The sequence below is a fragment of the Ambystoma mexicanum genome, chromosome 9 (genome assembly GCF_040938575.1).
Source record: "Ambystoma mexicanum isolate Mex_15411 chromosome 9, UKY_AmexF1_1, whole genome shotgun sequence".
Lineage (NCBI taxonomy): Eukaryota > Metazoa > Chordata > Amphibia > Caudata > Ambystomatidae > Ambystoma > Ambystoma mexicanum.
In genome coordinates this window covers 1,548,526,170-1,548,540,581 of record NC_090931.1, presented here as the reverse complement: position 1 = coordinate 1,548,540,581, position 14,412 = coordinate 1,548,526,170, and the positions used below count along the sequence as shown (strand labels likewise).

Here is a 14,412-nt window from a genome sequence, read left to right as displayed (position 1 = left end):
CAAGGCTGCGTGAATCCTGCCCGCGTGTAGAATCCACACGCGCTCTTTGTCTTCAAGTGCGGCGGGCCAAGGCTGCGTTAATCCTGCCCGCGTGTAAATCCACACGCGCACGTTGTCTTCAAAAGCTATTTTTTTCTAACTCCTGCATCTGTGGAATTAACAGAAGGATTGATCCCTAAAGTGGGAAGGAAGCCTTTCAAGGATTATTGGAAGTGACTTTGAACTGAACTTTGGACGCTATCCTGTGGTGAATTCAACCCGTATCTAGCGTGAGCCTCGTTCCGTTCGGGATAAGTCTCCCTTACTAATTTTCCCTTCCCTGTCGTTTTGTTCTTCATTTCAAATCCATCAAGAGACTTCTGGATTATTCTACCCAGAGATACAGGTCAGTGTGATCATTCCTGTCATTATCTAATTCATCATACTCAGGTTGGAGCAGTTATTCATGATACTTTAATTTGTCCTAGGCTGGATTACTATACCTTACCCACGCCCTTTCCAGTGATCCATCGCTCTGCCTGTTTTATCAGCCAGAGGGTTGTATCATTTGGAAGGTCTTTGTTGACTTCACGACTATCAAGTCGGGTGAACAGGGATCCGGAAGACTCTACCTCCTGTATCCTTTTGAGTATTGTATCCTTTTCAGTTAATACTTTGGTACATTCTGACACTCAGTGACGTTAGAAACACTGTGAGGCCATGCGCATGATGGGGAGGATTATGAGGGGGAAATCACCACTGACATGATGCTGAGGATAAGGAGCGGGAAATGACCATTGACAGGATGCTGAGGATAAGGAGGGGGAAATGACTCCGGACATGATGTGGAGGATAAGGAGGGGAAATGATCCTGGACATGATGCTGAGATAAGGAGGGGAAATGACCACTGACATGATGGGGAGGATAAGGAGGGGGAAATTAAGAATTATTTCATGAGAAGGCAGCAGACCACTAAGCTTGCTGGAACCAACTCAAACTTGCCCCAAATGCCAGCGACCAGATTTATTGCGATTTTCCACAGTTAATACAGAGAATGATTCAAACATAATATTCCCTTTCATTTAGAAACTAGTCTTTGTATTTGTGCATGAATTGGCCGATGGACATGTGAGGAGTCAGGAATGAAACTCTGACACAAGTTTACCATGTTTTGGGTTAAAGACTCATTGAAAATAAAAAGGGGTTGGGAAAAGGCCTCTCTGACCCTGCCCTGAGAGAAATGCCCCTCCCTAAACCAAAACCAAAGGCCGCTCACACCCTGCTCTAAGGGAAATGCCCCTCCCTAAACCAAAACCAAGGGCCTCTCCCACCCTGCTCTAAGGGAAATGCCCCTCCCTAAACCAAAACCAAGGGCCTCTCCCACCCTGCTCTAAGAGAAATGTCCCTCCCTAAACCAAACCCAAGGGCCTTCCCACCCTGCTCTAAGAGAAATGTCCCTCCCTAAACCAAATCCAAGGACCTCTCCCACCCTGCTCTAAGAGAAATGCCCCTCCCTAAACCAAAACCAAGGGCCTCTCCCAGCCTGCTCTAAGGGAAATGTCCCTCCCTAAACCAAATCCAAGGACCTCTCCCACCCTGCTCTAAGAGAAATGCCCCTCCCTAAACCAAAACCAAGGGCCTCTCCCACCCTGCTCTAAGGGAAATGCCCCTCCCTAAACCAAGGGCCTCTCCCACCCTGCTCTAAGAGAAATGTCCCTCCCTAAACCAAAACCAAGGGCCTCTCCCACCCTGCTCTAAGGAAAATGCCCCTCCCTAAACCAAAACCAAGGGCCTCTCCCACCCTGCTCTAAGAGAAATGGCCCTCCCTAAACTAAAACCAAGGGCCGCTCACACCCTGCTCTAAGAGAAATGCCCCTCCCTAAACCAAACCCAAGGGCCTCTCCCACCCTGCTCTAAGAGAAATGTCCCTCCCTAAACCAAAACCAAGGGCCTCTCCCACCCTGCTCTAAGAGAAATGCCCCACCCTAAACCAAAACCAAGGGCCTCTCCCACCCTGCTCTAAGAGAAATGTCCCTCCCTAAACCAAAACCAAGGGCCGCTCCCACCCTGCTCTAAGAGAAATGCCCCACCCTAAACCAAATCCAAGGACCTCTCCCACCCTGCTCTAAGAGAAATGCCCCTCCCTAAACCAAAACCAAGGGCCTCTCCCACCCTGCTCTAAGAGAAATGTCCCTCCCTAAACCAAAACCAAGGGCCTCTCCCACCCTGCTCTAAGGGAAATGCCCCTCCCTAAACCAAAAGCAAGGGTCTCTCCCACCCTGCCCTAAGAGAAATGTCCCTCCCTAAACCAAAGGCCGCTCCGACCCTGCTCTAAGAAAAATGCCCCTCCCTAAACCAAGGGCCTCTCCCACCCTGTTCTAAGAGAAATGCCCCTCCCTAAACCAAACCCAAGGGCCTCTCCCACCCTGCTCTAAGAGAAATGCCCCTCCCTAAACCAAAACCAAGGGCCTCTCCCACCCTGCTCTAAGAGAAATGCCCCTCCCTAAACCAAAACCAAGGGCCTCTCCCACCCTGCTCTAAGAGAAATGCCCCTCCCTAAACCAAAACCAAGGGCCTCCCCCCACCCTGCTCTAAGAGAAATGCCCCTCCCTAAACCAAAACCAAGGGCCTCTCCCACCCTGCTCTAAGAGAAATGCCCCTCCCTAAACCAAAACCAAGGGCCTCTCCCACCCTGCTCTAAGAGAAATGTCCCTCCCTAAACCAAGAGCCGCTCCGACCCTGCTCTAAGAGAAATGTCCCTCCCTAAACCAAAACCAAGGGTATCTCCCACCCTGCTCTAAGAGAAATGCCCCTCCCTAAACCAAAACCAAGGGCCGATCCCACCCTGCTCTAAGCGAAATGTCCATCCCTAAACCAAAACTAAGGGCTTCTCTCGGCCTGCTCTAAGAGAAATGTCCCTCCCTAAACCAAAACCAAGGGCCTGTCCCACCCTGCTCTAAGAGAAATGTCCCTCCCTAAACCAAAACCAAGGCCCTCTCCCACCCTGCTCTAAGAGAAATGCCCCTCCCTAAACCAAAACCAAGGCCCTCTCCCACCCTGCCCTAAGAGAAATGTCCCTCCCTAAACCAAGGGCCGCTCCGACCCTGCTCTAAGAGAAATGTCCATCCCTAAACCAAAACTAAGGGCTTCTCCCACCCTGCTCTAAGAGAAATGGCCCTCCCTAAACCAAAACCAAGGGCCTGTCCCACCCTGCCCTAAGAGAAATGTCCCTCCCTAAACCAAGGGCCGCTCCGACCCTGCTCTAAGAGAAATGTCCATCCCTAAACCAAAACTAAGGGCTTCTCCCACCCTGCTCTAAGAGAAATTGTTAGGAAAACCCCTAGAAGTCTTTGGAAACACTGGAAGATTCACCATCATCGGCGCAGACAGTGGAATTCAAGATGGCGCCTGTTGGATCACGTTTCTACTACCTAACAGTACAGGTCTAGTTCTCGTACTCAGTTTCCACCTGATCACTCCTACTTATACACAGAATCACTAACACACTCTGCGTTGCTACTCGTTCCCGTGTATGCATTGCTCCCTAACCCTTGGTTCTGTGCTTTCCAGCAGTCCTTTCACTCGTATTTCATTTTACTTTCTTCAGTTCGGCTTCTGCCGCCCCTGGCCTTGCAGCACTTTTCCCCGCTCGGCTTGCCGTGCTAGCTGCTCACAGCACCTTTCTCCTCACAGCATCTGCCAACTTGGCCGTTCGCTGTTTCTGTTTCCCCGCTCGGCTTTTGCCCTGCTAGCTGCTCGCAGCGTCTTTTCTCCGCTCAGCGTCTGCCAACCTTGGCCGTTCGCTGTTTCTTTTTCCACACGGCTTGCCGTGCTAGCAACTCCTAGCCCCGCTCGGCATCTTTTACTCCGCTCCGGCTTCTGCCACTCCTGTGCTCACCGTTTCTGTTTCACTTACTTCTCGCTGCTTCTTTCCTTCTTCCGCCGTCGGCCTCTCTCACCCTCGGCTCCTCTCCTCCTCCCCATTATTGGGGAGGAGGAGAGGAGTTATTATTGGTATTATTGGGTTCCTCCCCAGCAACTTACCTTGGATTATTCGTATTCCACATCGAGTCGTCAAGTGAACAGCAAGCTTACTATTCTACTTCTTCATTGATCCTGCGGACTACCGTTCTACACAATCGGAACCTGTCTGATTCTGGGTTTTCTTCCCCACGAGGGTTTCCCAGGGGGTGGCCCCCTGGGTGCACAGAGTACTACTCACGGTCTCTGGACTCCCGGGGGGACGTCTCTCTACTCTCCAAACATCCTGATAAAACCCGAAGATTCGTGAGTACCATTCCTGGATTATAAAAGGCGTGGTGTTGAAAGAGATAGTAAGAGATAGCAACACCATGGAGCAACAGATACAGCAGCTCGTAGCAGCTGTACAAAATCTCAATACCGAAATGCAAACCCTGCGCAATGAAAACACCATGCTTCGCCAAGTAGTACACTCAAGAATCGAACTGCATCCAGGACCCCTCCCTATGGGGAAATATGACGGCAATCCCAAAAAGCTAAAAGAATTCATTGACTCTTGTACGGTACAATTTACATTGAAACCGGCCTTTTTTCCTAATGACCGATCCAAGGTCAGCTTCATGATATCCAACCTATCAGGGAGTGCTCTGGCTTGGGCCACACCCTTGGTGACCACTAACAATCAACTCTTAGACTCTCTAGCCGGATTCTCCAATAGCATACAGGCCATGTTTGGACGCAGAGAATTAGTGGTCTCGGCACAAGAAAACCTCTTAGACCTGAAACAAGGAACAATGGAAATTCTGGCGTACATCACACAGTTCAAGCAACTGGCACATGAAACCGCCTGGGCAGATGACGCTCTCATTACTATTTTTAGGAGAAACGTAAACGAAGACTTGAAGGACGAACTGTCTCGGGTACCTTGCCCGCATAACCTTGCAGAGATGATTACACTCGTTCTACAGATGGATTATCGAATCCAAGAAAGGAACTTAGAAAGGAAGAAGGGAAAAGCCAAAGGACCTCCTCCAACTGTACGAAGCGAATTTACCAAGACCTCACGAACCCATGAGGAAGAACCTATGCAAATAGGAATCACCAGAGGTCCTCTTACCTCAGAAGAGAGAAACAGAAGACGCTCTCTGGGTCTCTGTATGTATTGTGGTTCGGACAAGCATGTTTTGAAGGACTGTAATCTAGTCCCTCCCCGCCGTTCGGGAAACGCCTTCACCCGTTCATAAAGGGAACCATGAACGGGCATGGAACTCCGAGTTCCCTCAACGGAGTGGCTAATTCTACTCAAATGGTGGTTTTACCGGTAACACTCCGATTCAATGATGTTTCCCTCGAAAACGTTCCAGCTCTTGTAGATTGCGGAGCCGCGGGTCTTTTTATGGATACCGATTGGGCTTACAAGAACAAGATACCCCATATGGCTAAGGAACTACCTATCCCAGTCGAAGGAGTAGATGGAGAATCCTTATCCTCTGGACCTATACGAGCCAATACCTCCGTCCTCACAATGAGGATATCTTCCCATGAAGAGGAAGTGATCTTTGATCTCATTAAGGCAGCTCACTACCCGGTAATCCTGGGAATACCTTGGTTGGCTAAACACAATCCCTATATCAATTGGAAAGCTGGAACCATGTTTCTGGGATCAGAATACTGTATCTCCACATGTCAGCATAACGGTACAACTGGTATACACACCTCCAATGCACCTGTAATCTCTCAGAACTCTAATGCAGTAGTGCTAAATCTGAAATTGTTACCGGAATGTTACCACAAGTACCGTAAAGAATTCTCTAATGAGGAATTCAAGGAACTGCCTCCGCACCGGAGAGACGATTGCAGTATAGATCTCCTGCCAGACGCGCAAATCCCATTTGGAAGGATGTACACCCTATCTAATCCCGAAAAGGAAGCCCTGAAGGAATATCTTCAGACAAACCTACGCAACGGACTTATCACTGAATCAAAAAGTCCAGCTGGAGCATCCTTGTTTTTCATACCGAAAAAAGACTGCAAGGAGCGGAGACCGTGCATTGATTATAGGGGGTTAAATAGGGTCACCTACAAGGATCGATATCCTTTGCCTTTGATTCAAGATATTTTAGAAGCGGTAAGGGGTGCCTCCATTTTCACCAAACTGGACCTGAGAGGCGCTTATCATTTGATTCGGATCAAAAGCGGAGACGAGTGGAAGACGGCATTCCGCACCCCTTTTGGGCATTACGAATATCACGTTATGCCTTTCGGCCTGGCCAATGCTCCATCAGTTTTCCAAAGATTCGTTGACCACTTGTTTTCGGATTTATTACTTCATTCACTGATCGTATATCTTGACGATATATTGATCTTTTCTACCAATCTACAGGAGCACATCTCTCATGTTTCAGAGGTACTACATCGCCTACAAGACAATCACCTTTTCGCCAAATTAGAGAAATGCTCGTTTCATCAAGAAAAGATACCTTATTTGGGCTTTATTCTTTCCAAAGAAGGGGCTTCCATGGACCCCCACAAGGTACAAGCCATTTTGCATTGGAAGGCTCCACAAGGAGTCAAAGAAATCCAAAGGTTTGTTGGCTTTGCGAATTTCTACCGGAAATTTATACCCAACTTCTCCAAAGTCATCAAACCATTGACTACACTTCTACAGAAAGGAAGGAAATATGTGTGCTCTATGGAGACACAACAAGCCTTCGACGAACTTAAGTCTGCCTTTTCATCCGCTCCCATCCTTAGACTGCCGGACCAAACCAAACCATTCCTTCTAGAGACTGATGCTTCTCATTCGGCTATAGGAGCGGTCTTGAAACAGACTTCTCTTAGCGGCAAAGAGCATCCCATTGCCTATATGTCGAAAACCTTGACTTCCGCGGAACAAAACTACACGGTTCTGGAAAACGAATTACTCGCCATTAAGAAGGCATGCCAAGAATGGAGACATCTTCTAGTAGGAGCAAGACATCCCGTAACTATCAGAACCGACCACAGGAACCTTAAAGTCCTTCAGAATTTTGAGTGCCAAAACAGCCGACAAGCCCGATGGGCCTATTTCTTCTCTTCTTTTGACTTTCAGATCACCCACATTCCTGGCACCTGTAACCAAATGGCTGATGCCTTGTCTCGCAGTCTACAAACAGAAGACTGTACAGTTAAGGAGAAGATATTTCCGCAAACTACTTTTGTTTTTGTAGTCTCTTCATTTCTCCAAGATGTCCGCAGTCAAATAAAAGACATAAAGGATAGTGATATCCAGAACTACCAGCTTCAGGAAGAACATGGTCTATATTACTATGGCACTAGTCTGTTTGTGCCTACAGAAAACCTAAGACAGCAAGTATTACACATGCGCCACGATCACAAAGTAGCAGGTCACAGAGGAATAGCCAACACTCAAGAACTGATCAGCCGTCATTTTTGGTGGCCCACCTTATCTGCATACGTTAAAGACTACGTTTCGTCGTGTGTCATATGTCTGCAAGAAAAGACACCAAGGAGGCTCCCAGTAGGAAAACTGGTCCAACCCGCTCTACCCGACCAACCTTGGGAAAAAATTTCTACAGATTTTATTGTAGACCTACCACCTTCAAATAATAATACCACTATAATGGTGACGGTGGATTCAATGACCAAGATGGCACACTTTATACCCATGAAAAAACTCCCAACAGCAGCTCAGATGGCATCCTGTTTCTTACGGACAATATTCCGATTGCATGGACTCCCCAAAAACATCATCTCCGATAGGGGACCACACTATATATCGACATTCTGGAAGAATCTATGCCAATCCTTAGGAATACAACGAGATCTGACCTCGGGATATCATCCACAATCTAACGGTCAGACAGAGAGGCTGAACCAGTCTTTGGAACAATACCTTAGATGCTTCATTTCGGCTACCCAAGACAACTGGGATGACTTCCTTCCCTATGCGGAAATAGCGTACAATAATTCTCAACATTCTGCTACCAAAATGTCTCCTTTCTACTGTACCTACGGATATCATCCTGTAATAATCCCTACCACTCCTCCCAGAATTACCAACTCTCCTGCAGTAGAAGAATTGGTGGCCAACATTCAGTCTGGACATGCCCTGGCTCGTACAGCTCTCAAGGAAACACAAGAAAAGACTAAAAAACAAGCAGACAAGCGAAGATCCCAAGAACCTACTTACCATCAAGGGGATTTGGTATGGTTGTCCTCTCGATACCTCCCAAAAAGACTGATACCTACTAAACTGTCCCCCAAATTTTTTGGTCCATTTACGGTTTCCGGAGCAGTAGGGAAGGTGGCATATCGCCTTCAGTTACCTCCTTCCTGGTCTAGGATACATAATGTCTTCCACGTCTCTCAGCTAAAGGCCAATGTTTCAGACAGGTTCCAAAGACAAGAAAGAAACAAACCATTGCCTATTGACTCCTCTGAAGGACAAGAATATGAAGTATCAGCCATAGCGGATTCCAGATACCATCGGGGAATTCTTCAATATCTCATAGATTGGAAAGGTTATGGACCATCTGACAGGACTTGGGAACCAGCTTCTGCAGTTCATGCACCTACATTGGTGCGCCGATTCCACAGGTCTCAACCGTGGAAACCCAGACCTTCCACCCCACGGGAGGGGCATACTGTTAGGAAAACCCCTAGAAGTCTTTGGAAACACTGGAAGATTCACCATCATCGGCGCAGACAGTGGAATTCAAGATGGCGCCTGTTGGATCACGTTTCTACTACCTAACAGTACAGGTCTAGTTCTCGTACTCAGTTTCCACCTGATCACTCCTACTTATACACAGAATCACTAACACACTCTGCGTTGCTACTCGTTCCCGTGTATGCATTGCTCCCTAACCCTTGGTTCTGTGCTTTCCAGCAGTCCTTTCACTCGTATTTCATTTTACTTTCTTCAGTTCGGCTTCTGCCGCCCCTTGCCTTGCGGCGCTTTTCCCCGCTCGGCTTGCCGTGCTAGCTGCTCACAGCACCTTTCTCCTCACAGCATCTGCCAACTTGGCCGTTCGCTGTTTCTGTTTCCCCGCTCGGCTTTTGCCCTGCTAGCTGCTAGCAGCGTCTTTTCTCCGCTCAGCGTCTGCCAACCTTGGCCGTTCGCTGTTTCTTTTTCCACACGGCTTGCCGTGCTAGCAACTCCTAGCCCCGCTCGGCATCTTTTACTCCGCTCCGGCTTCTGCCACTCCTGTGCTCACCGTTTCTGTTTCACTTACTTCTCGCTGCTTCTTTCCTTCTTCCGCCGTCGGCCTCTCTCACCCTCGGCTCCTCTCCTCCTGCTGTCACTTTGTTTCTTTCGCCTCTTCTTTCTCTGGAGTCTCGTCTCTCGAGTGTCCGTTTTCCTTCTCCTGGTATTATTGGGTTCCTCCCCAGCAACTTACCTTGGATTATTCGTATTCCACATCCAGTCGTCAAGTGAACAGCAAGCTTACTATTCTACTTCTTCATTGATCCTGCGGACTACCGTTCTACACAATCGGAACCTGTCTGATTCTGGGTTTTCGTCCCCACGAGGGTTTCCCAGGGGGTGGCCCCCTGGGTGCACAGAGTACTACTCACGGTCTCTGGACTCCCGGGGGGACGTCTCTCTACTCTCCAAACATCCTGATAAAACTCGAAGATTCGTGAGTACCATTCCTGGCTTATAAAAGGCGTGGTGTTGAAAGAGATAGTAAGAGAAATGGCCCTCCCTAAACCAAAACCAAGGGCCTGTCCCACCCTGCTCTAAGAGAAATGTCCCTCCCTAAACCAAAACCAAGGGCCGCTCCGATCCTGCTCTAAGAGAAATGCCCCTTCTAAAACCAAGGGCCTCCCCCACCCTGCTCTAAGAGAAATGCCCCTCCCTAAACCAAAACCAAGGGCCTCTCCCACCCTGCTCTAAGAGAAATGGCCCTCCCTAAACCAAAACCAAGGGCCGATCCCACCCTGCTCTAAGAGAAATGTCCCTCCCTAAACCAAAACCAAGGGCCGCTCCGAACCTGCTCTAAGAGAAATGTCCCTCCCTAAAGCAAAAGCAAGGGCCTCCCCCACCCTGCTCTAAGAGAAATGCCCCTCCCTAAACCAAAACCAAGGGCCTCTCCAACCCTGCTCTCAGAGAAATGCCCCTCCCTAAACCAAAACCAAGGGCCTCTCCCACCCTGCTCTAAGAGAAATGTCCCTCCCTAAACCAAGGGCCTCTCCCATCCTGCTCTAAGAGAAATACCCCTCCCTAAACCAAAACCAAGGGCCTCTCCCACCCTGATCGAAGAGAAATGCCCCTCCCTAAACCAAAACCAAGGGCCTCTCCCACCCTGCTCTAAGAGAAATGCCTCTCCCTAAACCAAAACCAAGGGCCTCTCCCACCCTGCTCTAAGAGAAATGCCCCTCCTTAAACCAAGGACCTCTCCCACCCTGCTCCAAGAGAAATGCCCCTCCCTTAACCAAAACCAAGGGCTGCTCCAACCCTGCTCTAAGAGAAATGCCCCTCCCTAAACCAAAACCAAGGGCCTCTCCCACCCTGCTCTAAGAGAAATGCCCCTCCTTAAACCAAAACCAAGGGCCTCTCCCACCCTGCTCTAAGAGAAATGCCCCTCCCTAAACTAAGGGCCTCTCCCACCCTGCTCTAAGAGAAATGTCCCTCCCTAAACCAAGGGCCTCTCTGACCCTGCTCTAAGAGAAATGCCCCTTCCTAAACCAAAACCAAGGGTCTCTCCCAACTTGCTCTAAGAGAAATGCTCCTCCCTAAACCAAAACCAAGGGCCTCTCCGACCCTGCTCTAAGAGAAATGTCCCTCCCTAAACCAAAACCAAGGGCCGATCCCACCCTGCTCTAAGAGAAATGCCCCTCCCTAAACCAAATCCAAGGACCTCTCCCACCCTGCTCTAACAGAAATGCCCCACCCTAAACCAAATCCAAGGGCCTCTCCCACCCTGCTCTAAGAGAAATGCCCCTCCCTAAACCAAGGGCCTCTCCCACCCTGCTCTAAGAGAAATGCCCCTCCCTAAACCAAAACCAAGAACCTCTCCCACGCTACTCTCAGAGAAATGTCCCTCACCAAACCAAAACCAAGGCCCTCTCCCACCCTGCTCTCAGAGAAATGGCCCCTCCCTAAACCAAAACCAAGGGCCTCTCCCACCCTGCTCTAAGAGAAATGCTCCTCCCTAAACCAAAACCAAGGGCCGCTCCCACCCTGCTCTAAGAGAAATGCCCCTCCCTAAACCAAAACCAAGGGCCTCTCCGACCCTGCTCTAAGAGAAATGCCTCGCTCTAAGAGAAATGCCTCTCCCTAAACCAAAACCAAGGGCCTCTCCCACCCTGCTCTAAGAGAAATGTCCCTCCCTAAACCAAAACCAAGGGCCTCTCCCACCCTGCTCTAAGAGAAATGTCCCTCCCTAAACCAAGGGCCTCTCCCACCCTGCTCTAAGAGAAATGTCCCTCCCTAAACCAAGGACCTCTCCCACCCTGCTCTAAGAGAAATGCCTCTCCCTAAACCAAAAGCAAGGGTCTCTCCCACCCTGCCCTAAGAGAAATGTCCCTCCCTAAACCAAGGGCCGATCCCACCCTGCTCTAAGAGAAATGCCCCTCCTTAAACCAAAACCAAGGGCCTCTCCCACCCTGCTCTAAGAGAAATGCCCCTCCCTAAACCAAGGGCCTCTCCCACCCTGCTCTAAGAGAAATGCCCCTCCCTAAACCAAGGGGCGCTCCGACCCTGCTCTAAGAGAAATGTCCCTCCCTAAACCAAAACCAAGGGCCTCCCCCACCCTGCTCTAAGAGAAATGTCCCTCCCTAAACCAAAACCCTCTCCCACCCTGCTCTAAGAGAAATGCCCCTCCCTAAACCAAAACCAAGGGCCTCTCCCACCCTGCTCTAAGAGAAATGCCCCTCCCTAAACCAAAACCAAGGGCCTCTCCCACCCTGCTCTAAGAGAAATGCCCCTCCCTAAACCAAGGGCCTCTCCCACCCTGTTCTAAGAGAAATGTCCCTCCCTAAACCAAAACCAAGGGCCTCTCCCATCCTGCCCTAAGAGAAATGCCCCACCCTAAACCAAGGGCCGCTCCGACCCTGCTCTCAGAGAAATGTCCCTCCCTAAACCAAGGGCCGCTCCGACCCTGCTCTACGAGGAATGACCCTACCTAAACCAAGACTAATGATCTGTCCATGCCAGGATGTCAAAATCAAAACTGTCCGGTGTCCAAAGTTCTATTCTTACAATCACACTAAAACTAAACACAAAAGGTGCAAAGGGGAAAAGTCTTCAACCTTGGAAGGTTCAGAAAAGTGTTCATAAAGGATGAATAAATGCTACAAACAAAAAAAGGTTTCTCAGGGCAGAAAGTCTTGGATCCAGAGGGTAGTTCCCTTCCCCAGGATTCTTTTTTACTCCTTGAGTTATTGATGCACGAATGTTCTTTAGGCCTCTCTTGGCCAACTACCACACTTGTCCATAGAAACTGTCTGGCTTTACACAGTTTTGGTTTCCTTCAGGACACCCAGTATTTCTCTCTCTCAGGTGGTGTGGTTTTCTTCTTTCTTAACACAATCCTTTTCAATTCTGTGGTATAATCCCCTGGCAGGAGTTCTGTTTCACACACTTGAGACTGCCTGGTGTACTCTCCTGCCAGGACGTCCGTTTCACACACTAGTGACTGCCTGGTGTACTCTGCTTCCAGGACTTCTGATTCATTGAAGGTCGTTACTCATACCAAAAGCTGTTCATATATAATGTTGGATAATGTATCCCTTTGATATGTTATCCTTTCTCTGCTTCTCAATTATTTGCACTGTGTATATTCACTTTCTAGAATAGGGGTGGTTTGTGATTTAAACTCCCCTTTTCCACTATGTCCATTCTTTATCTCTTTTCCATGTGGCCGCCGTCCCCTGGCCACTTGGGAGGAGGTCAATGCCAGGGAATCAGTGATGAATCCGCCGGATTCATCACAGACATGTTTAATGCATGTAACTGTCTTTCTACTCCTTAACAAACAGGATACTCAGGACCTCATGTTCATGGGGACGTAACGTAAGAAACATATGTAAAAGCCCTGCGTAAAATGCCTCTGGGCTCGGTGCGCTCTAGAAATAAACAAACCAAACCAAGGCTTTGACGCATGTTACTTACATCAACCCCCATTTTTATTCATTAGTGTAGCGGAGAAGAGGGGCAGAATGCAACGTGAGTTTCCGCCGCCTTCCTTCCTCTCCACCATACAAATGCTCCAGGATTTGCGCCAGCATGCATTTTAATGCCGGCGCAAATGTTGGAGATCCCTATGGGGTCCGCCAGCTTTATGCGCCATACAGGCATGTTATGCAGTGTTCACAATTGCTATTAAACCCTGCCCGACATTCGAGCATGGTAAGAGGGTGCAAGACAGCGTTTACTCACTTTACACGGTGGAGTGCAAAAATACAGGGTAAAAGGCAGTGTACACAGCCTTTTGCCCTGAACCTTTGCACTCTGCCGTGCTAATGACCAAAATGTGGCGGCAAGGTGCAACCTACGTGTAAGCCAACATGTAACAGCTCGCTGCACTAAATTACGATTTTGATTAAAAGTAGCCCCTCAGGCTTTACATAATACGTCACTTCCCCCATTAAAAGGCTAGAGCGCTTCTTTAATTTTTAGCTTGTATTTATTTCTTGCCTTCCCTTTCTTGATTGATTGATTGATTGTTTGAGCGACTGGTCCCACTTGATAAAAGAACAAAAACAGAAACAATCAGTTTAACGCATTTGTCTGCAACCTTTGGTTCTCCAGATGTTTTGGACTACAGCTCCCATCAACCCTAGCTGGCATACTCAATGGTGAGGGATCATGGGAGTCATAATCCAAAACATCTGGAGAGCCACAGGTTGCAGGCCCCTGGTTTAATGTGTTAGGTTGGCAGGTTTTTTTGACGTTATTACTGCTTAATTTAAGCATTACTCTATGGGAAGCCTTTCGACTCAGCCCACGCTACCACCAATGTGAGTTCAGGGGTAACTCCAAAAACAGCTGCAATGGTGATTAGCAGGCCCTGGCTCCGGCAGGGAAATGTGACAAGTTTGATGCAGTTTAAAAGCTGGTCCAGGATTGGAATTCTTCGACAGAATCCATGCTTTATCTCCCTCTTCCTCCCTGCCTCAAACCATCTGTGCCTTTTACCTTTCTCTCCCCATCGCCCTTCTTTCCACGTACTGCTTTCCACTCTTCCTTCACACATAACAATGCTTATTTCTTGTATTCCTTTCCTTTTTTTCCCTTTCCCTCCCTCCCGGCTTCTTCTTCCTACCACCCACGTCACCATTCAAATGTTGTGATTTTTACCAGCTAACTCTAATAATCAACAAACCTCCCACTTCCTTTGCTTGAGATCCGGGTGGGTGGATGTAGCGGGAGAGTGGAATGTCTGCATTGTCATGTGTTGACAAGACATGTATTTGTGCGACTGCAGATCACAGCCTATGCA

General features: G+C 48.7%; 1 protein-coding gene across 3 annotated transcripts in view; it reads right to left on the bottom strand.

The window, feature by feature from the left end:
- LOC138489495 (zinc finger protein 154-like) overlaps positions 1-14,412 on the bottom strand; it is a 355,077-nt gene that overhangs the window by 304,830 nt on the left and 35,835 nt on the right. The window lies entirely within an intron of this gene.